The sequence below is a fragment of the Doryrhamphus excisus genome, chromosome 2 (genome assembly GCF_030265055.1).
Source record: "Doryrhamphus excisus isolate RoL2022-K1 chromosome 2, RoL_Dexc_1.0, whole genome shotgun sequence".
NCBI lineage: Eukaryota > Metazoa > Chordata > Actinopteri > Syngnathiformes > Syngnathidae > Doryrhamphus > Doryrhamphus excisus.
The window spans coordinates 22,635,181-22,654,172 of record NC_080467.1 but is presented as its reverse complement, the minus strand read 5'-3'; the positions used below and the strand labels follow the sequence as shown (position 1 = coordinate 22,654,172).

General features: G+C 47.5%; 20 non-coding genes across 20 annotated transcripts; 16 read left to right on the top strand and 4 right to left on the bottom strand.

Moving 5' to 3' along the window:
• The first annotated feature begins 293 nt into the window (after positions 1–293).
• On the top strand, positions 294–380 carry trnay-gua (transfer RNA tyrosine (anticodon GUA)). Its single transcript is given in 2 exon segments — positions 294–330; positions 345–380. It is a non-coding gene; the product is annotated as a tRNA-Tyr (tRNA).
• Positions 381–3,157: 2,777 nt separating this feature from the next.
• On the top strand, positions 3,158–3,230 carry trnav-aac (transfer RNA valine (anticodon AAC)). Its single transcript has one exon. It is a non-coding gene; the product is annotated as a tRNA-Val (tRNA).
• Positions 3,231–3,478: 248 nt separating this feature from the next.
• Positions 3,479–3,551, bottom strand: trnak-cuu (transfer RNA lysine (anticodon CUU)). The gene has a single exon. It is a non-coding gene; the product is annotated as a tRNA-Lys (tRNA).
• Positions 3,552–3,670: 119 nt separating this feature from the next.
• Positions 3,671–3,752, top strand: trnal-cag (transfer RNA leucine (anticodon CAG)). The gene has a single exon. It is a non-coding gene; the product is annotated as a tRNA-Leu (tRNA).
• Positions 3,753–4,381: 629 nt separating this feature from the next.
• Positions 4,382–4,468, top strand: trnay-gua (transfer RNA tyrosine (anticodon GUA)). Its single transcript is given in 2 exon segments — positions 4,382–4,418; positions 4,433–4,468. It is a non-coding gene; the product is annotated as a tRNA-Tyr (tRNA).
• A 2,093-nt stretch (positions 4,469–6,561) lies between these two features.
• Positions 6,562–6,634, top strand: trnav-cac (transfer RNA valine (anticodon CAC)). The gene has a single exon. It is a non-coding gene; the product is annotated as a tRNA-Val (tRNA).
• Positions 6,635–7,245: 611 nt separating this feature from the next.
• Positions 7,246–7,318, top strand: trnav-aac (transfer RNA valine (anticodon AAC)). Its single transcript has one exon. It is a non-coding gene; the product is annotated as a tRNA-Val (tRNA).
• A 249-nt stretch (positions 7,319–7,567) lies between these two features.
• trnak-cuu (transfer RNA lysine (anticodon CUU)) lies at positions 7,568–7,640 on the bottom strand. The gene has a single exon. It is a non-coding gene; the product is annotated as a tRNA-Lys (tRNA).
• Positions 7,641–7,759: 119 nt separating this feature from the next.
• Positions 7,760–7,841, top strand: trnal-cag (transfer RNA leucine (anticodon CAG)). The gene has a single exon. It is a non-coding gene; the product is annotated as a tRNA-Leu (tRNA).
• Positions 7,842–8,467: 626 nt separating this feature from the next.
• Positions 8,468–8,554, top strand: trnay-gua (transfer RNA tyrosine (anticodon GUA)). Its single transcript is given in 2 exon segments — positions 8,468–8,504; positions 8,519–8,554. It is a non-coding gene; the product is annotated as a tRNA-Tyr (tRNA).
• Positions 8,555–10,647: 2,093 nt separating this feature from the next.
• On the top strand, positions 10,648–10,720 carry trnav-cac (transfer RNA valine (anticodon CAC)). The gene has a single exon. It is a non-coding gene; the product is annotated as a tRNA-Val (tRNA).
• A 611-nt stretch (positions 10,721–11,331) lies between these two features.
• Positions 11,332–11,404, top strand: trnav-aac (transfer RNA valine (anticodon AAC)). Its single transcript has one exon. It is a non-coding gene; the product is annotated as a tRNA-Val (tRNA).
• Positions 11,405–11,652: 248 nt separating this feature from the next.
• Positions 11,653–11,725, bottom strand: trnak-cuu (transfer RNA lysine (anticodon CUU)). Its single transcript has one exon. It is a non-coding gene; the product is annotated as a tRNA-Lys (tRNA).
• A 119-nt stretch (positions 11,726–11,844) lies between these two features.
• trnal-cag (transfer RNA leucine (anticodon CAG)) lies at positions 11,845–11,926 on the top strand. The gene has a single exon. It is a non-coding gene; the product is annotated as a tRNA-Leu (tRNA).
• A 629-nt stretch (positions 11,927–12,555) lies between these two features.
• Positions 12,556–12,642, top strand: trnay-gua (transfer RNA tyrosine (anticodon GUA)). The gene is given in 2 exon segments: positions 12,556–12,592; positions 12,607–12,642. It is a non-coding gene; the product is annotated as a tRNA-Tyr (tRNA).
• Positions 12,643–14,735: 2,093 nt separating this feature from the next.
• Positions 14,736–14,808, top strand: trnav-cac (transfer RNA valine (anticodon CAC)). The gene has a single exon. It is a non-coding gene; the product is annotated as a tRNA-Val (tRNA).
• A 610-nt stretch (positions 14,809–15,418) lies between these two features.
• On the top strand, positions 15,419–15,491 carry trnav-aac (transfer RNA valine (anticodon AAC)). Its single transcript has one exon. It is a non-coding gene; the product is annotated as a tRNA-Val (tRNA).
• A 249-nt stretch (positions 15,492–15,740) lies between these two features.
• On the bottom strand, positions 15,741–15,813 carry trnak-cuu (transfer RNA lysine (anticodon CUU)). Its single transcript has one exon. It is a non-coding gene; the product is annotated as a tRNA-Lys (tRNA).
• A 355-nt stretch (positions 15,814–16,168) lies between these two features.
• Positions 16,169–16,255, top strand: trnay-gua (transfer RNA tyrosine (anticodon GUA)). Its single transcript is given in 2 exon segments — positions 16,169–16,205; positions 16,220–16,255. It is a non-coding gene; the product is annotated as a tRNA-Tyr (tRNA).
• A 2,093-nt stretch (positions 16,256–18,348) lies between these two features.
• trnav-cac (transfer RNA valine (anticodon CAC)) lies at positions 18,349–18,421 on the top strand. Its single transcript has one exon. It is a non-coding gene; the product is annotated as a tRNA-Val (tRNA).
• Positions 18,422–18,992: the final 571 nt, after the last annotated feature.

The following is an 18,992-nucleotide window of genomic DNA, read 5'->3' as shown; positions in this document are numbered from 1 at the left end:
ACCCGTTGGTGGATACCATTGGTGAGGGATGCCATCAAGCTGAAGGAGTTCTATTGGGCCTTTTTGGCTCATGGGACTTCAGCTGACAGGAACCGACAGGCCAAGCGGTCGGCGGCTTTGGCATTCGCTGAGCCAAAAACTCTGACATGGGAGGAGTTTGGAGAAGCCATGGAGAAGGACTTCCGGACGGCTTCGAAGAGATTCTGGATCCGGCGTCTCAGGAAAGGAAAGCAGTACACAGTGAAGACGCTGTCAAACGCTTGGCTGTACTCATTCGCACCAAAGCAACAAGACCTTCGATAGCTCAGTTGGAAGAGCGGAGGACTGTAGTGGTTCAAGCTGGCATCCTTAGGTCGCTGGTTCAAGTCCGGCTCGAAGGACAAGCTGTTTCTTGTGTTATGTCTGCCGGCAAAGAATGGCAATACCGTCTTGTCTGAAGGACCTCCGCTTCCCTGTCAATGGAGTTGGACTTGAGTCTTTGTCACGCAGTCTGAAATTGGCAAACGGAGTAATTCTGATTGAGTGATCATTTGAGTGTCTATTTGAATACGTTTCATCTCAACTCCTGTTGGAAAAGAACAGCCATTTCCATGAGAGCACAAGACCCCTGGATTGTACCCGAAAATACTTTGCGCTCATCAGAGAGTAAGGTTGTTGTCCTGGTTTGCAAAGCCTCCATTGTTACGCCAGAAGGTGCCAGTCACATCCAAAACAAAGGGTTCCATGGTTAGCACTCTGGACTCTGAATCCAGTTTAGGGTGATACCTATGGCTGTATTTGGCCTAGATATCGGGATTGGGGCCCGGATTAGTATTCGCTACTTGGGAACATTTCATCAAAAAACAAAGGAGTTTATGGAGAATGCGGGCGTTGATCCCGCTACCTCTCACATGCTAAGCGAGCGCTCTACCATTTGAGCTAATTCCCCTGCTGATGCAGTGTTGGCAGAGAAGGTCCAGTCTCAGAACTATTTTGGTTCCTTTGCTGGAGTACGTCAAAGCGACACAGTCTCTGCCTTTCAGAGTGCAGACACGATGCAGTCCCTGGTTGTCTAGTGGCTGGGACTTGGTGCTCTCACCACCGTGGCCGTTGTTCGATTCCCGGTCAGGGAACTGACATTTGGTTAGGTTTTGACTGGAGATAGGATTTGTCTTGGTCCTCGGCCGAACGGTTCGGGTCATCTTTCAGCGCTGTCTGTGAACTGCTGTCACTGCACATGAAAACAATTCCAAGTCCGCCAATCGAATCCCGGTCTACCTGGTCGACGGACACGTAAACAGTGCAGGTACCCTCCTTTGTGCGGCTCCATTTCAGTGTCCTCCGTTGTCAGCGAACCTCACAAGGTCACAGTTTTTTCCTGATCAGGGCACCATTTTGGGTTGGGTGGATGAGTGGTCTTAAGCACCAGATTAAGGCTCCTTTCGCTCAGGAGCCACTGGTTGAAATCCCACAGCTGTCATTTTCCTTGTCAGCTCCATTGTCCACGACTGGAATGATTTGGTAGCAAAGGACTGTCAGATTGTACAACACAGCTGAGCACTTGGAGAAGAAGATGAATAGAGGTCTTGTTCTCCCGGACTGGTTGTTGCAACCGCAACCCTGCTCAAGGTTCAACGTGACACACAAAACAGGAACTCCACGTCTGGGAATCGAACCGCGTAATCTTCCATGTGACAGGCGGAGATACTGGCCACTATACTAACAAGGACTGCTGCTGAGTTGATGTAGTGTCGATTGGCCAAAGCGGAATTCAGAACAGGCTTGTGGCCCATGACCGTTTTTATGGTAGCTGGAGACTTCAACCAGTGAAATCCTTCCGATTTTCTGTAGCTCTTATCCTCATCAACTGACTGTATTCCCCACCCGTTACCGGCATGGGGACATTCCAACCCAAGTTGAGAACACACTGGACCAGGTACACAGCAACACACGTGGCACAGACACAGTTTCACCCTGCCCCCACTTTTACCCACGACTGAAAAAGCAGAACACCACCTTAGAAGCTGAAATACTCACTTAGGAGAACGTTAGACTGAAGTTCTAAAGGTCCCTGGTTCAAGACCGGTTTTCAGAAAAATCCCTGTTTATGTTGTGACTTGGCAAATAGTTTGAAAAGGCTTATTGGCTGGCTGAAAGGACCTTAGCTTCATTCTTCAAAAGGCCAGACATCCAGCCATCCAGACAATGTTAGAGGAGGTTACAAACCATTGACTCCAAGGGCACAAGTTGAGTCCACCAAGATATCAAAGTGACCCCGAGGGTGGCTAAGGTGTTTCTTTCAAGCCGCGATTGTGATGTCTTGTTTTGTTGAAGAAAAGCCCATTATTTCTGGAACAATTTTCCCTACAAAGGAGAAATCTTTGTCCATTTGGACAATTGTCAATCTGCCCCCACTTTGGACACATCGTCGTGTTTCATTGTTTGGCAACTGCTCTGTGACTTCACCAGTCCCCTTAAAAGCCCCGTCCTTCAGGTTTCCATAGTGTAGTGGTTATCACGTTTGCCTCACACGCAAAAGGTCACCAGTTCGGAACTGGGTGGAAACATGGCCTTCCAAGACCTCCTTTTACAAAAAAATCAAGATGACAAATGGGAACAAGGATATGTGCTTGATGTCTGAAGGTGTGTACACGAGCATCCATCCCCAGTTTGGACACACAATCCATATTTCCCGGATGACTGATGGGCTGGGAATACATAACAGGTCGGTGTTGGAGGACCTGATGGACCGCGAGGGTTCATAACGTAAAAGAAATTCAGAAAAAATAAGAAGGCCCACAACCCCCAAGGCATTTAAAAACCATTAAGAGAACCTTCAAATGGATCCTGAAACATACAGGGAGCCAATGCAGTGATTTTAGAAGCGGTGTAATATGCGCCTGCCTTCTGGTCCTCGTCAGCACACGTGCAGCAAAAGTTGTTCTGTAAAAGTTGTAGACTTGTGATGTTTCTTTTAGGAAGACCAGAAAGCAGGGCATTGCAATAGTCAATACGACTGGAAATAAAAGCATGCATCAGCATCTCTCTATTTGCCCGAGAGAGGAATGGGCGGACTCTGGCTGTATTCTTTAAATGAAAAATAAAATCCTGTTTTTGTAACATTTTTAATGTGTGGAATAAAATTGAGCTCAGTCCCCTTAAAAGCCCCGTCCTTCAGGTTTCCATAGTGTAGCGGTTATCACGTTTGCCTAACACGCAAAAGGTCCCCAGTTCGAAACTGGGTGGAAACATGGCCATTCAAGTCCTTCTTTTACAAAAAAAGTTAAGGTGACAAATAGGAACAAGGACTTGTGCTTGATCTCTGAAGGGACTTGAACTCTTGACACTCAGATTTAAAGTCTGATGCCCTACGAAGTGAGCCCCCAGGCCTTTGGTCAAAAGACTTGTTTTTGTGTATTTGGAATGAAATGTTTTCTGCATGTTGAACAGTTTTCAACAGGAAAGATATCTTTCAGATGTATCAATAAAAGTGCTGAATCGCCCAATATGGGGCTCGAACCCACGACCATGAGATTAAGAGTCTCATGCTCTACCGACTGAGCTAATCAGGCCTTTTGCTGCTCTAGATATCATTTTTTGTTCTGTTTTTATTGATGTGGCCATCCTGATGTTTGATCAATTCCACAGCTGACCTAGTTTCTCAGGGAACAGAAGGAGCGAGACCTGGAGGGTCAGGATGGCCGAGCGGTCGAAGGCGCTGCATTCAGGTTGCAGTCTCTAATGAGGCGTGGGTTCAAATCCCACTTCTGACAGTGCGGGGCCGCAAGTCTTTCCAGTTCCAGTTAAAAGCCCGGCTCCTCGTGTAGTTTCCATAAAGTACCAAGGTATTGTCCTGTTGTCCTTGTATTCTGAGGGCAAAGGAGGCGTTTGCAAGAGGACCTCAGACCTGGTCACCTGAACAGGGACTTGAATCCGGGACACTCAGATCAAAAGTTTCATGTTCGGGACCAAATGGTCCTTCGAGCCGAATATCTTCCCAGTGACCTGCAAGATCCAGAGGGAGGCAGGGATGTTCTGTGCCTCCATTGTCGAGACGGCAGTGGCCCTAAGGTGGTCAGGGCCTGTCGTGGCGGTAATCCTAGAACCTGTTGGTGGATACCATTGGTGAGGGATGCCGTCAAGCTGAAGGAGTTCTATTGGGCCTTTTTGGCTCATGGGACTTCAGCTGACAGGAACCGACAGGCCAAGCGGTCCGCGGCTTTGGCATTCGCTGAGCCAAAAACTCTGACATGGGAGGAGTTTGGAGAAGCCATGGAGAAGGACTTCCGGACGGCTTCGAAGAGATTCTGGATCCGGCGTCTCAGAAAAGGAAAGGAAAGCAGTACACAGTGAAGACGCTGTCAAACGCTTGGCTGTACTCATTCGCACCAAAGCAACAAGACCTTCGATAGCTCAGTTGGAAGAGCGGAGGACTGTAGTGGTTCAAGCTGGCATCCTTAGGTCGCTGGTTCAAGTCCGGCTCGAAGGACAAGCTGTTTCTTGTGTTATGTCTGCCGGCAAAGAATGGCAATACCGTCTTGTCTGAAGGACCTCCGCTTCCCTGTCAATGGAGTTGGACTTGAGTCTTTGTCACGCAGTCTGAAATTGGCAAACGGAGTAATTCTGATTGAGTGACCATTTGAGTGTCTATTTGAATACGTTTCATCTCAACTCCTGTTGGAAAAGAACAGCCATTTCCATGAGAGCACAAGACCCCTGGATTGTACCCGAAAATACTTTGCGCTCATCAGAGAGTAAGGTTGTTGTCCTGGTTTGCAAAGCCTCCATTGTTACGCCAGAAGGTGCCAGTCACATCCAAAACAAAGGGTTCCATGGTTAGCACTCTGGACTCTGAATCCAGTTTAGGGTGATACCTATGGCTGTATTTGGCCTAGATATCGGGATTGGGGCCCGGATTAGTATTCGCTACTTGGGAACATTTCATCAAAAAACAAAGGAGTTTATGGAGAATGCGGGCGTTGATCCCGCTACCTCTCACATGCTAAGCGAGCGCTCTACCATTTGAGCTAATTCCCCTGCTGATGCAGTGTTGGCAGAGAAGGTCCAGTCTCAGAACTATTTTGGTTCCTTTGCTGGAGTACGTCAAAGCGACACAGTCTCTGCCTTTCAGAGTGCAGACACGATGCAGTCCCTGGTTGTCTAGTGGCTGGGACTTGGTGCTCTCACCACCGTGGCCGTTGTTCGATTCCCGGTCAGGGAACTGACATTTGGTTAGGTTTTGACTGGAGATAGGATTTGTCTTGGTCCTCGGCCGAACGGTTCGGGTCATCTTTCAGCGCTGTCTGTGAACTGCTGTCACTGCACATGAAAACAATTCCAAGTCCGCCAATCGAATCCCGGTCTACCTGGTCGACGGACACGTAAACAGTGCAGGTACCCTCCTTTGTGCGGCTCCATTTCAGTGTCCTCCGTTGTCAGCGAACCTCACAAGGTCACAGTTTTTTCCTGATCAGGGCACCATTTTGGGTTGGGTGGATGAGTGGTCTTAAGCACCAGATTAAGGCTCCTTTCGCTCAGGAGCCACTGGTTGAAATCCCACAGCTGTCATTTTCCTTGTCAGCTCCATTGTCCACGACTGGAATGATTTGGTAGCAAAGGACTGTCAGATTGTACAACACAGCTGAGCACTTGGAGAAGAAGATGAATAGAGGTCTTGTTCTCCCGGACTGGTTGTTGCAACCGCAACCCTGCTCAAGGTTCAACGTGACACACAAAACAGGAACTCCACGTCTGGGAATCGAACCGCGTAATCTTCCATGTGACAGGCGGAGATACTGGCCACTATACTAACAAGGACTGCTGCTGAGTTGATGTAGTGTCGATTGGCCAAAGCGGAATTCAGAACAGGCTTGTGGCCCATGACCGTTTTTATGGTAGCTGGAGACTTCAACCAGTGAAATCCTTCCGATTTTCTGTAGCTCTTATCCTCATCAACTGACTGTATTCCCCACCCGTTACCGGCATGGGGACATTCCAACCCAAGTTGAGAACACACTGGACCAGGTACACAGCAACACACGTGGCACAGACACAGTTTCACCCTGCCCCCACTTTTACCCACGACTGAAAAAGCAGAACACCACCTTAGAAGCTGAAATACTCACTTAGGAGAACGTTAGACTGAAGTTCTAAAGGTCCTTGGTTCAAGACCGGTTTTCAGAAAAATCCCTGTTTATGTTGTGACTTGGCAAATAGTTTGAAAAGGCTTATTGGCTGGCTGAAAGGACCTTAGCTTCATTCTTCAAAAGGCCAGACATCCAGCCATCCAGACAATGTTAGAGGAGGTTACAAACCATTGACTCCAAGGGCACAAGTTGAGTCCACCAAGATATCAAAGTGACCCCGAGGGTGGCTAAGGTGTTTCTTTCAAGCCGCGATTGTGATGTCTTGTTTTGTTGAAGAAAAGCCCATTATTTCTGGAACAATTTTCCCTACAAAGGAGAAATCTTTGTCCATTTGGACAATTGTCAATCTGCCCCCACTTTGGACACATCGTCGTGTTTCATTGTTTGGCAACTGCTCTGTGACTTCACCAGTCCCCTTAAAAGCCCCGTCCTTCAGGTTTCCATAGTGTAGTGGTTATCACGTTTGCCTCACACGCAAAAGGTCACCAGTTCGGAACTGGGTGGAAACATGGCCTTCCAAGACCTCCTTTTACAAAAAAATCAAGATGACAAATGGGAACAAGGATATGTGCTTGATGTCTGAAGGTGTGTACACGAGCATCCATCCCCAGTTTGGACACACAATCCATATTTCCCGGATGACTGATGGGCTGGGAATACATAACAGGTCGGTGTTGGAGGACCTGATGGACCGCGAGGGTTCATAACGTAAAAGAAATTCAGAAAAAATAAGAAGGCCCACAACCCCCAAGGCATTTAAAAACCATTAAGAGAACCTTCAAATGGATCCTGAAACATACAGGGAGCCAATGCAGTGATTTTAGAAGCGGTGTAATATGCGCCTGCCTTCTGGTCCTCGTCAGCACACGTGCAGCAAAAGTTGTTCTGTAAAAGTTGTAGACTTGTGATGTTTCTTTTAGGAAGACCAGAAAGCAGGGCATTGCAATAGTCAATACGACTGGAAATAAAAGCATGCATCAGCATCTCTCTATTTGCCCGAGAGAGGAACGGGCGGACTCTGGCTGTATTCTTTAAATGAAAAATAAAATCCTGTTTTTGTAACATTTTTAATGTGTGGAATAAAATTGAGCTCAGTCCCCTTAAAAGCCCCGTCCTTCAGGTTTCCATAGTGTAGCGGTTATCACGTTTGCCTAACACGCAAAAGGTCCCCAGTTCGAAACTGGGTGGAAACATGGCCATTCAAGTCCTTCTTTTACAAAAAAAAGTTAAGGTGACAAATAGGAACAAGGACTTGTGCTTGATCTCTGAAGGGACTTGAACTCTTGACACTCAGATTTAAAGTCTGATGCCCTACGAAGTGAGCCCCCAGGCATTTGGTCAAAAGACTTGTTTTTGTGTATTTGGAATGAAATGTTTTCTGCATGTTGAACAGTTTTCAACAGGAAAGATATCTTTCAGATGTATCAATAAAAGTGCTGAATCGCCCAATATGGGGCTCGAACCCACGACCATGAGATTAAGAGTCTCATGCTCTACCGACTGAGCTAATCAGGCCTTTTGCTGCTCTAGATATCATTTTTTGTTCTGTTTTTATTGATGTGGCCATCCTGATGTTTGATCAATTCCACAGCTGACCTAGTTTCTCAGGGAACAGAAGGAGCGAGACCTGGAGGGTCAGGATGGCCGAGCGGTCGAAGGTGCTGCATTCAGGTTGCAGTCTCTAATGAGGCGTGGGTTCAAATCCCACTTCTGACAGTGCGGGGCCGCAAGTCTTTCCAGTTCCAGTTAAAAGCCCGGCTCCTCGTGTAGTTTCCATAAAGTACCAAGGTATTGTCCTGTTGTCCTTGTATTCTGAGGGCAAAGGAGGCGTTTGCAAGAGGACCTCAGACCTGGTCACCTGAACAGGGACTTGAATCCGGGACACACACAGATCAAAAGTTTCATGTTCGGGACCAAATGGTCCTTCGAGCCGAATATCTTCCCAGTGACCTGCAAGATCCAGAGGGAGGCAGGGATGTTCTGTGCCTCCATTGTCGAGGCGGCAGTGGCCCTAAGGTGGTCAGGGCCTGTCGTGGCGGTAATCCTAGAACCCGTTGGTGGATACCATTGGTGAGGGATGCCGTCAAGCTGAAGGAGTTCTATTGGGCCTTTTTGGCTCATGGGACTTCAGCTGACAGGAACCGACAGGCCAAGCGGTCGGCGGCTTTGGCATTCGCTGAGCCAAAAACTCTGACATGGGAGGAGTTTGGAGAAGCCATGGAGAAGGACTTCCGGACGGCTTCGAAGAGATTCTGGATCCGGCGTCTCAGGAAAGGAAAGCAGTACACAGTGAAGACGCTGTCAAACGCTTGGCTGTACTCATTCGCACCAAAGCAACAAGACCTTCGATAGCTCAGTTGGAAGAGCGGAGGACTGTAGTGGTTCAAGCTGGCATCCTTAGGTCGCTGGTTCAAGTCCGGCTCGAAGGACAAGCTGTTTCTTGTGTTATGTCTGCCGGCAAAGAATGGCAATACCGTCTTGTCTGAAGGACCTCCGCTTCCCTGTCAATGGAGTTGGACTTGAGTCTTTGTCACGCAGTCTGAAATTGGCAAACGGAGTAATTCTGATTGAGTGATCATTTGAGTGTCTATTTGAATACGTTTCATCTCAACTCCTGTTGGAAAAGAACAGCCATTTCCATGAGAGCACAAGACCCCTGGATTGTACCCGAAAATACTTTGCGCTCATCAGAGAGTAAGGTTGTTGTCCTGGTTTGCAAAGCCTCCATTGTTACGCCAGAAGGTGCCAGTCACATCCAAAACAAAGGGTTCCATGGTTAGCACTCTGGACTCTGAATCCAGTTTAGGGTGATACCTATGGCTGTATTTGGCCTAGATATCGGGATTGGGGCCCGGATTAGTATTCGCTACTTGGGAACATTTCATCAAAAAACAAAGGAGTTTATGGAGAATGCGGGCGTTGATCCCGCTACCTCTCACATGCTAAGCGAGCGCTCTACCATTTGAGCTAATTCCCCTGCTGATGCAGTGTTGGCAGAGAAGGTCCAGTCTCAGAACTATTTTGGTTCCTTTGCTGGAGTACGTCAAAGCGACACAGTCTCTGCCTTTCAGAGTGCAGACACGATGCAGTCCCTGGTTGTCTAGTGGCTGGGACTTGGTGCTCTCACCACCGTGGCCGTTGTTCGATTCCCGGTCAGGGAACTGACATTTGGTTAGGTTTTGACTGGAGATAGGATTTGTCTTGGTCCTCGGCCGAACGGTTCGGGTCATCTTTCAGCGCTGTCTGTGAACTGCTGTCACTGCACATGAAAACAATTCCAAGTCCGCCAATCGAATCCCGGTCTACCTGGTCGACGGACACGTAAACAGTGCAGGTACCCTCCTTTGTGCGGCTCCATTTCAGTGTCCTCCGTTGTCAGCGAACCTCACAAGGTCACAGTTTTTTCCTGATCAGGGCACCATTTTGGGTTGGGTGGATGAGTGGTCTTAAGCACCAGATTAAGGCTCCTTTCGCTCAGGAGCCACTGGTTGAAATCCCACAGCTGTCATTTTCCTTGTCAGCTCCATTGTCCACGACTGGAATGATTTGGTAGCAAAGGACTGTCAGATTGTACAACACAGCTGAGCACTTGGAGAAGAAGATGAATAGAGGTCTTGTTCTCCCGGACTGGTTGTTGCAACCGCAACCCTGCTCAAGGTTCAACGTGACACACAAAACAGGAACTCCACGTCTGGGAATCTAACCGCGTAATCTTCCATGTGACAGGCGGAGATACTGGCCACTATACTAACAAGGACTGCTGCTGAGTTGATGTAGTGTCGATTGGCCAAAGCGGAATTCAGAACAGGCTTGTGGCCCATGACCGTTTTTATGGTAGCTGGAGACTTCAACCAGTGAAATCCTTCCGATTTTCTGTAGCTCTTATCCTCATCAACTGACTGTATTCCCCACCCGTTACCGGCATGGGGACATTCCAACCCAAGTTGAGAACACACTGGACCAGGTACACAGCAACACACGTGGCACAGACACAGTTTCACCCTGCCCCCACTTTTACCCACGACTGAAAAAGCAGAACACCACCTTAGAAGCTGAAATACTCACTTAGGAGAACGTTAGACTGAAGTTCTAAAGGTCCCTGGTTCAAGACCGGTTTTCAGAAAAATCCCTGTTTATGTTGTGACTTGGCAAATAGTTTGAAAAGGCTTATTGGCTGGCTGAAAGGACCTTAGCTTCATTCTTCAAAAGGCCAGACATCCAGCCATCCAGACAATGTTAGAGGAGGTTACAAACCATTGACTCCAAGGGCACAAGTTGAGTCCACCAAGATATCAAAGTGACCCCGAGGGTGGCTAAGGTGTTTCTTTCAAGCCGCGATTGTGATGTCTTGTTTTGTTGAAGAAAAGCCCATTATTTCTGGAACAATTTTCCCTACAAAGGAGAAATCTTTGTCCATTTGGACAATTGTCAATCTGCCCCCACTTTGGACACATCGTCGTGTTTCATTGTTTGGCAACTGCTCTGTGACTTCACCAGTCCCCTTAAAAGCCCCGTCCTTCAGGTTTCCATAGTGTAGTGGTTATCACGTTTGCCTCACACGCAAAAGGTCACCAGTTCGGAACTGGGTGGAAACATGGCCTTCCAAGACCTCCTTTTACAAAAAAATCAAGATGACAAATGGGAACAAGGATATGTGCTTGATGTCTGAAGGTGTGTACACGAGCATCCATCCCCAGTTTGGACACACAATCCATATTTCCCGGATGACTGATGGGCTGGGAATACATAACAGGTCGGTGTTGGAGGACCTGATGGACCGCGAGGGTTCATAACGTAAAAGAAATTCAGAAAAAATAAGAAGGCCCACAACCCCCAAGGCATTTAAAAACCATTAAGAGAACCTTCAAATGGATCCTGAAACATACAGGGAGCCAATGCAGTGATTTTAGAAGCGGTGTAATATGCGCCTGCCTTCTGGTCCTCGTCAGCACACGTGCAGCAAAAGTTGTTCTGTAAAAGTTGTAGACTTGTGATGTTTCTTTTAGGAAGACCAGAAAGCAGGGCATTGCAATAGTCAATACGACTGGAAATAAAAGCATGCATCAGCATCTCTCTATTTGCCCGAGAGAGGAATGGGCGGACTCTGGCTGTATTCTTTAAATGAAAAATAAAATCCTGTTTTTGTAACATTTTTAATGTGTGGAATAAAATTGAGCTCAGTCCCCTTAAAAGCCCCGTCCTTCAGGTTTCCATAGTGTAGCGGTTATCACGTTTGCCTAACACGCAAAAGGTCCCCAGTTCGAAACTGGGTGGAAACATGGCCATTCAAGTCCTTCTTTTACAAAAAAAGTTAAGGTGACAAATAGGAACAAGGACTTGTGCTTGATCTCTGAAGGGACTTGAACTCTTGACACTCAGATTTAAAGTCTGATGCCCTACGAAGTGAGCCCCCAGGCCTTTGGTCAAAAGACTTGTTTTTGTGTATTTGGAATGAAATGTTTTCTGCATGTTGAACAGTTTTCAACAGGAAAGATATCTTTCAGATGTATCAATAAAAGTGCTGAATCGCCCAATATGGGGCTCGAACCCACGACCATGAGATTAAGAGTCTCATGCTCTACCGACTGAGCTAATCAGGCCTTTTGCTGCTCTAGATATCATTTTTTGTTCTGTTTTTATTGATGTGGCCATCCTGATGTTTGATCAATTCCACAGCTGACCTAGTTTCTCAGGGAACAGAAGGAGCGAGACCTGGAGGGTCAGGATGGCCGAGCGGTCGAAGGCGCTGCATTCAGGTTGCAGTCTCTAATGAGGCGTGGGTTCAAATCCCACTTCTGACAGTGCGGGGCCGCAAGTCTTTCCAGTTCCAGTTAAAAGCCCGGCTCCTCGTGTAGTTTCCATAAAGTACCAAGGTATTGTCCTGTTGTCCTTGTATTCTGAGGGCAAAGGAGGCGTTTGCAAGAGGACCTCAGACCTGGTCACCTGAACAGGGACTTGAATCCGGGACACTCAGATCAAAAGTTTCATGTTCGGGACCAAATGGTCCTTCGAGCCGAATATCTTCCCAGTGACCTGCAAGATCCAGAGGGAGGCAGGGATGTTCTGTGCCTCCATTGTCGAGACGGCAGTGGCCCTAAGGTGGTCAGGGCCTGTCGTGGCGGTAATCCTAGAACCTGTTGGTGGATACCATTGGTGAGGGATGCCGTCAAGCTGAAGGAGTTCTATTGGGCCTTTTTGGCTCATGGGACTTCAGCTGACAGGAACCGACAGGCCAAGCGGTCCGCGGCTTTGGCATTCGCTGAGCCAAAAACTCTGACATGGGAGGAGTTTGGAGAAGCCATGGAGAAGGACTTCCGGACGGCTTCGAAGAGATTCTGGATCCGGCGTCTCAGAAAAGGAAAGGAAAGCAGTACACAGTGAAGACGCTGTCAAACGCTTGGCTGTACTCATTCGCACCAAAGCAACAAGACCTTCGATAGCTCAGTTGGAAGAGCGGAGGACTGTAGTGGTTCAAGCTGGCATCCTTAGGTCGCTGGTTCAAGTCCGGCTCGAAGGACAAGCTGTTTCTTGTGTTATGTCTGCCGGCAAAGAATGGCAATACCGTCTTGTCTGAAGGACCTCCGCTTCCCTGTCAATGGAGTTGGACTTGAGTCTTTGTCACGCAGTCTGAAATTGGCAAACGGAGTAATTCTGATTGAGTGACCATTTGAGTGTCTATTTGAATACGTTTCATCTCAACTCCTGTTGGAAAAGAACAGCCATTTCCATGAGAGCACAAGACCCCTGGATTGTACCCGAAAATACTTTGCGCTCATCAGAGAGTAAGGTTGTTGTCCTGGTTTGCAAAGCCTCCATTGTTACGCCAGAAGGTGCCAGTCACATCCAAAACAAAGGGTTCCATGGTTAGCACTCTGGACTCTGAATCCAGTTTAGGGTGATACCTATGGCTGTATTTGGCCTAGATATCGGGATTGGGGCCCGGATTAGTATTCGCTACTTGGGAACATTTCATCAAAAAACAAAGGAGTTTATGGAGAATGCGGGCGTTGATCCCGCTACCTCTCACATGCTAAGCGAGCGCTCTACCATTTGAGCTAATTCCCCTGCTGATGCAGTGTTGGCAGAGAAGGTCCAGTCTCAGAACTATTTTGGTTCCTTTGCTGGAGTACGTCAAAGCGACACAGTCTCTGCCTTTCAGAGTGCAGACACGATGCAGTCCCTGGTTGTCTAGTGGCTGGGACTTGGTGCTCTCACCACCGTGGCCGTTGTTCGATTCCCGGTCAGGGAACTGACATTTGGTTAGGTTTTGACTGGAGATAGGATTTGTCTTGGTCCTCGGCCGAACGGTTCGGGTCATCTTTCAGCGCTGTCTGTGAACTGCTGTCACTGCACATGAAAACAATTCCAAGTCCGCCAATCGAATCCCGGTCTACCTGGTCGACGGACACGTAAACAGTGCAGGTACCCTCCTTTGTGCGGCTCCATTTCAGTGTCCTCCGTTGTCAGCGAACCTCACAAGGTCACAGTTTTTTCCTGATCAGGGCACCATTTTGGGTTGGGTGGATGAGTGGTCTTAAGCACCAGATTAAGGCTCCTTTCGCTCAGGAGCCACTGGTTGAAATCCCACAGCTGTCATTTTCCTTGTCAGCTCCATTGTCCACGACTGGAATGATTTGGTAGCAAAGGACTGTCAGATTGTACAACACAGCTGAGCACTTGGAGAAGAAGATGAATAGAGGTCTTGTTCTCCCGGACTGGTTGTTGCAACCGCAACCCTGCTCAAGGTTCAACGTGACACACAAAACAGGAACTCCACGTCTGGGAATCGAACCGCGTAATCTTCCATGTGACAGGCGGAGATACTGGCCACTATACTAACAAGGACTGCTGCTGAGTTGATGTAGTGTCGATTGGCCAAAGCGGAATTCAGAACAGGCTTGTGGCCCATGACCGTTTTTATGGTAGCTGGAGACTTCAACCAGTGAAATCCTTCCGATTTTCTGTAGCTCTTATCCTCATCAACTGACTGTATTCCCCACCCGTTACCGGCATGGGGACATTCCAACCCAAGTTGAGAACACACTGGACCAGGTACACAGCAACACACGTGGCACAGACACAGTTTCACCCTGCCCCCACTTTTACCCACGACTGAAAAAGCAGAACACCACCTTAGAAGCTGAAATACTCACTTAGGAGAACGTTAGACTGAAGTTCTAAAGGTCCTTGGTTCAAGACCGGTTTTCAGAAAAATCCCTGTTTATGTTGTGACTTGGCAAATAGTTTGAAAAGGCTTATTGGCTGGCTGAAAGGACCTTAGCTTCATTCTTCAAAAGGCCAGACATCCAGCCATCCAGACAATGTTAGAGGAGGTTACAAACCATTGACTCCAAGGGCACAAGTTGAGTCCACCAAGATATCAAAGTGACCCCGAGGGTGGCTAAGGTGTTTCTTTCAAGCCGCGATTGTGATGTCTTGTTTTGTTGAAGAAAAGCCCATTATTTCTGGAACAATTTTCCCTACAAAGGAGAAATCTTTGTCCATTTGGACAATTGTCAATCTGCCCCCACTTTGGACACATCGTCGTGTTTCATTGTTTGGCAACTGCTCTGTGACTTCACCAGTCCCCTTAAAAGCCCCGTCCTTCAGGTTTCCATAGTGTAGTGGTTATCACGTTTGCCTCACACGCAAAAGGTCACCAGTTCGGAACTGGGTGGAAACATGGCCTTCCAAGACCTCCTTTTACAAAAAAATCAAATGACAAATGGGAACAAGGATATGTGCTTGATGTCTGAAGGTGTGTACACGAGCATCCATCCCCAGTTTGGACACACAATCCATATTTCCCGGATGACTGATGGGCTGGGAATACATAACAGGTCGGTGTTGGAGGACCTGATGGACCGCGAGGGTTCATAACGTAAAAGAAATTCAGAAAAAATAAGAAGGCCCACAACCCCCAAGGCATTTAAAAACCATTAAGAGAACCTTCAAATGGATCCTGAAACATACAGGGAGCCAATGCAGTGATTTTAGAAGCGGTGTAATATGCGCCTGCCTTCTGGTCCTCGTCAGCACACGTGCAGCAAAAGTTGTTCTGTAAAAGTTGTAGACTTGTGATGTTTCTTTTAGGAAGACCAGAAAGCAGGGCATTGCAATAGTCAATACGACTGGAAATAAAAGCATGCATCAGCATCTCTCTATTTGCCCGAGAGAGGAACGGGCGGACTCTGGCTGTATTCTTTAAATGAAAAATAAAATCCTGTTTTTGTAACATTTTTAATGTGTGGAATAAAATTGAGCTCAGTCCCCTTAAAAGCCCCGTCCTTCAGGTTTCCATAGTGTAGCGGTTATCACGTTTGCCTAACACGCAAAAGGTCCCCAGTTCGAAACTGGGTGGAAACATGGCCATTCAAGTCCTTCTTTTACAAAAAAAAGTTAAGGTGACAAATAGGAACAAGGACTTGTGCTTGATCTCTGAAGGGACTTGAACTCTTGACACTCAGATTTAAAGTCTGATGCCCTACGAAGTGAGCCCCCAGGCATTTGGTCAAAAGACTTGTTTTTGTGTATTTGGAATGAAATGTTTTCTGCATGTTGAACAGTTTTCAACAGGAAAGATATCTTTCAGATGTATCAATAAAAGTGCTGAATCGCCCAATATGGGGCTCGAACCCACGACCATGAGATTAAGAGTCTCATGCTCTACCGACTGAGCTAATCAGGCCTTTTGCTGCTCTAGATATCATTTTTTGTTCTGTTTTTATTGATGTGGCCATCCTGATGTTTGATCAATTCCACAGCTGACCTAGTTTCTCAGGGAACAGAAGGAGCGAGACCTGGAGGGTCAGGATGGCCGAGCGGTCGAAGGTGCTGCATTCAGGTTGCAGTCTCTAATGAGGCGTGGGTTCAAATCCCGAGCCAAAAACTCTGACATGGGAGGAGTTTGGAGAAGCCATGGAGAAGGACTTCCGGACGGCTTCGAAGAGATTCTGGATCCGGCGTCTCAGGAAAGGAAAGCAGTACACAGTGAAGACGCTGTCAAACGCTTGGCTGTACTCATTCGCACCAAAGCAACAAGACCTTCGATAGCTCAGTTGGAAGAGCGGAGGACTGTAGTGGTTCAAGCTGGCATCCTTAGGTCGCTGGTTCAAGTCCGGCTCGAAGGACAAGCTGTTTCTTGTGTTATGTCTGCCGGCAAAGAATGGCAATACCGTCTTGTCTGAAGGACCTCCGCTTCCCTGTCAATGGAGTTGGACTTGAGTCTTTGTCACGCAGTCTGAAATTGGCAAACGGAGTAATTCTGATTGAGTGATCATTTGAGTGTCTATTTGAATACGTTTCATCTCAACTCCTGTTGGAAAAGAACAGCCATTTCCATGAGAGCACAAGACCCCTGGATTGTACCCGAAAATACTTTGCGCTCATCAGAGAGTAAGGTTGTTGTCCTGGTTTGCAAAGCCTCCATTGTTACGCCAGAAGGTGCCAGTCACATCCAAAACAAAGGGTTCCATGGTTAGCACTCTGGACTCTGAATCCAGTTTAGGGTGATACCTATGGCTGTATTTGGCCTAGATATCGGGATTGGGGCCCGGATTAGTATTCGCTACTTGGGAACATTTCATCAAAAAACAAAGGAGTTTATGGAGAATGCGGGCGTTGATCCCGCTACCTCTCACATGCTAAGCGAGCGCTCTACCATTTGAGCTAATTCCCCTGCTGATGCAGTGTTGGCAGAGAAGGTCCAGTCTCAGAACTATTTTGGTTCCTTTGCTGGAGTACGTCAAAGCGACACAGTCTCTGCCTTTCAGAGTGCAGACACGATGCAGTCCCTGGTTGTCTAGTGGCTGGGACTTGGTGCTCTCACCACCGTGGCCGTTGTTCGATTCCCGGTCAGGGAACTGACATTTGGTTAGGTTTTGACTGGAGATAGGATTTGTCTTGGTCCTCGGCCGAACGGTTCGGGTCATCTTTCAGCGCTGTCTGTGAACTGCTGTCACTGCACATGAAAACAATTCCAAGTCCGCCAATCGAATCCCGGTCTACCTGGTCGACGGACACGTAAACAGTGCAGGTACCCTCCTTTGTGCGGCTCCATTTCAGTGTCCTCCGTTGTCAGCGAACCTCACAAGGTCACAGTTTTTTCCTGATCAGGGCACCATTTTGGGTTGGGTGGATGAGTGGTCTTAAGCACCAGATTAAGGCTCCTTTCGCTCAGGAGCCACTGGTTGAAATCCCACAGCTGTCATTTTCCTTGTCAGCTCCATTGTCCACGACTGGAATGATTTGGTAGCAAAGGACTGTCAGATTGTACAACACAGCTGAGCACTTGGAGAAGAAGATGAATAGAGGTCTTGTTCTCCCGGACTGGTTGTTGCAACCGCAACCCTGCTCAAGGTTCAACGTGACACACAAAACAGGAACTCCACGTCTGGGAATCGAACCGCGTAATCTTCCATGTGACAGGCGGAGATACTGGCCACTATACTAACAAGGACTGCTGCTGAGTTGATGTAGTGTCGATTGGCCAAAGCGGAATTCAGAACAGGCTTGTGGCCCATGACCGTTTTTATGGTAGCTGGAGACTTCAACCAGTGAAATCCTTCCGATTTTCTGTAGCTCTTATCCTCATCAACTGACTGTATTCCCCACCCGTTACCGGCATGGGGACATTCCAACCCAAGTTGAGAACACACTGGACCAGGTACACAGCAACACACGTGGCACAGACACAGTTTCACCCTGCCCCCACTTTTACCCACGACTGAAAAAGCAGAACACCACCTTAGAAGCTGAAATACTCACTTAGGAGAACGTTAGACTGAAGTTCTAAAGGTCCCTGGTTCAAGACCGGTTTTCAGAAAAATCCCTGTTTATGTTGTGACTTGGCAAATAGTTTGAAAAGGCTTATTGGCTGGCTGAAAGGACCTTAGCTTCATTCTTCAAAAGGCCAGACATCCAGCCATCCAGACAATGTTAGAGGAGGTTACAAACCATTGACTCCAAGGGCACAAGTTGAGTCCACCAAGATATCAAAGTGACCCCGAGGGTGGCTAAGGTGTTTCTTTCAAGCCGCGATTGTGATGTCTTGTTTTGTTGAAGAAAAGCCCATTATTTCTGGAACAATTTTCCCTACAAAGGAGAAATCTTTGTCCATTTGGACAATTGTCAATCTGCCCCCACTTTGGACACATCGTCGTGTTTCATTGTTTGGCAACTGCTCTGTGACTTCACCAGTCCCCTTAAAAGCCCCGTCCTTCAGGTTTCCATAGTGTAGTGGTTATCACGTTTGCCTCACACGCAAAAGGTCACCAGTTCGGAACTGGGTGGAAACATGGCCTTCCAAGACCTCCTTTTACAAAAAAATCAAGATGACAAATGGGAACAAGGATATGTGCTTGATGTCTGAAGGTGTGTACACGAGCATCCATCCCCAGTTTGGACACACAATCCATATTTCCCGGATGACTGATGGGCTGGGAATACATAACAGGTCGGTGTTGGAGGACCTGATGGACCGCGAGGGTTCATAACGTAAAAGAAATTCAGAAAAAATAAGAAGGCCCACAACCCCCAAGGCATTTAAAAACCATTAAGAGAACCTTCAAATGGATCCTGAAACATACAGGGAGCCAATGCAGTGATTTTAGAAGCGGTGTAATATGCGCCTGCCTTCTGGTCCTCGTCAGCACACGTGCAGCAAAAGTTGTTCTGTAAAAGTTGTAGACTTGTGATGTTTCTTTTAGGAAGACCAGAAAGCAGGGCATTGCAATAGTCAATACGACTGGAAATAAAAGCATGCATCAGCATCTCTCTATTTGCCCGAGAGAGGAACGGGCGGACTCTGGCTGTATTCTTTAAATGAAAAATAAAATCCTGTTTTTGTAACATTTTTAATGTGTGGAA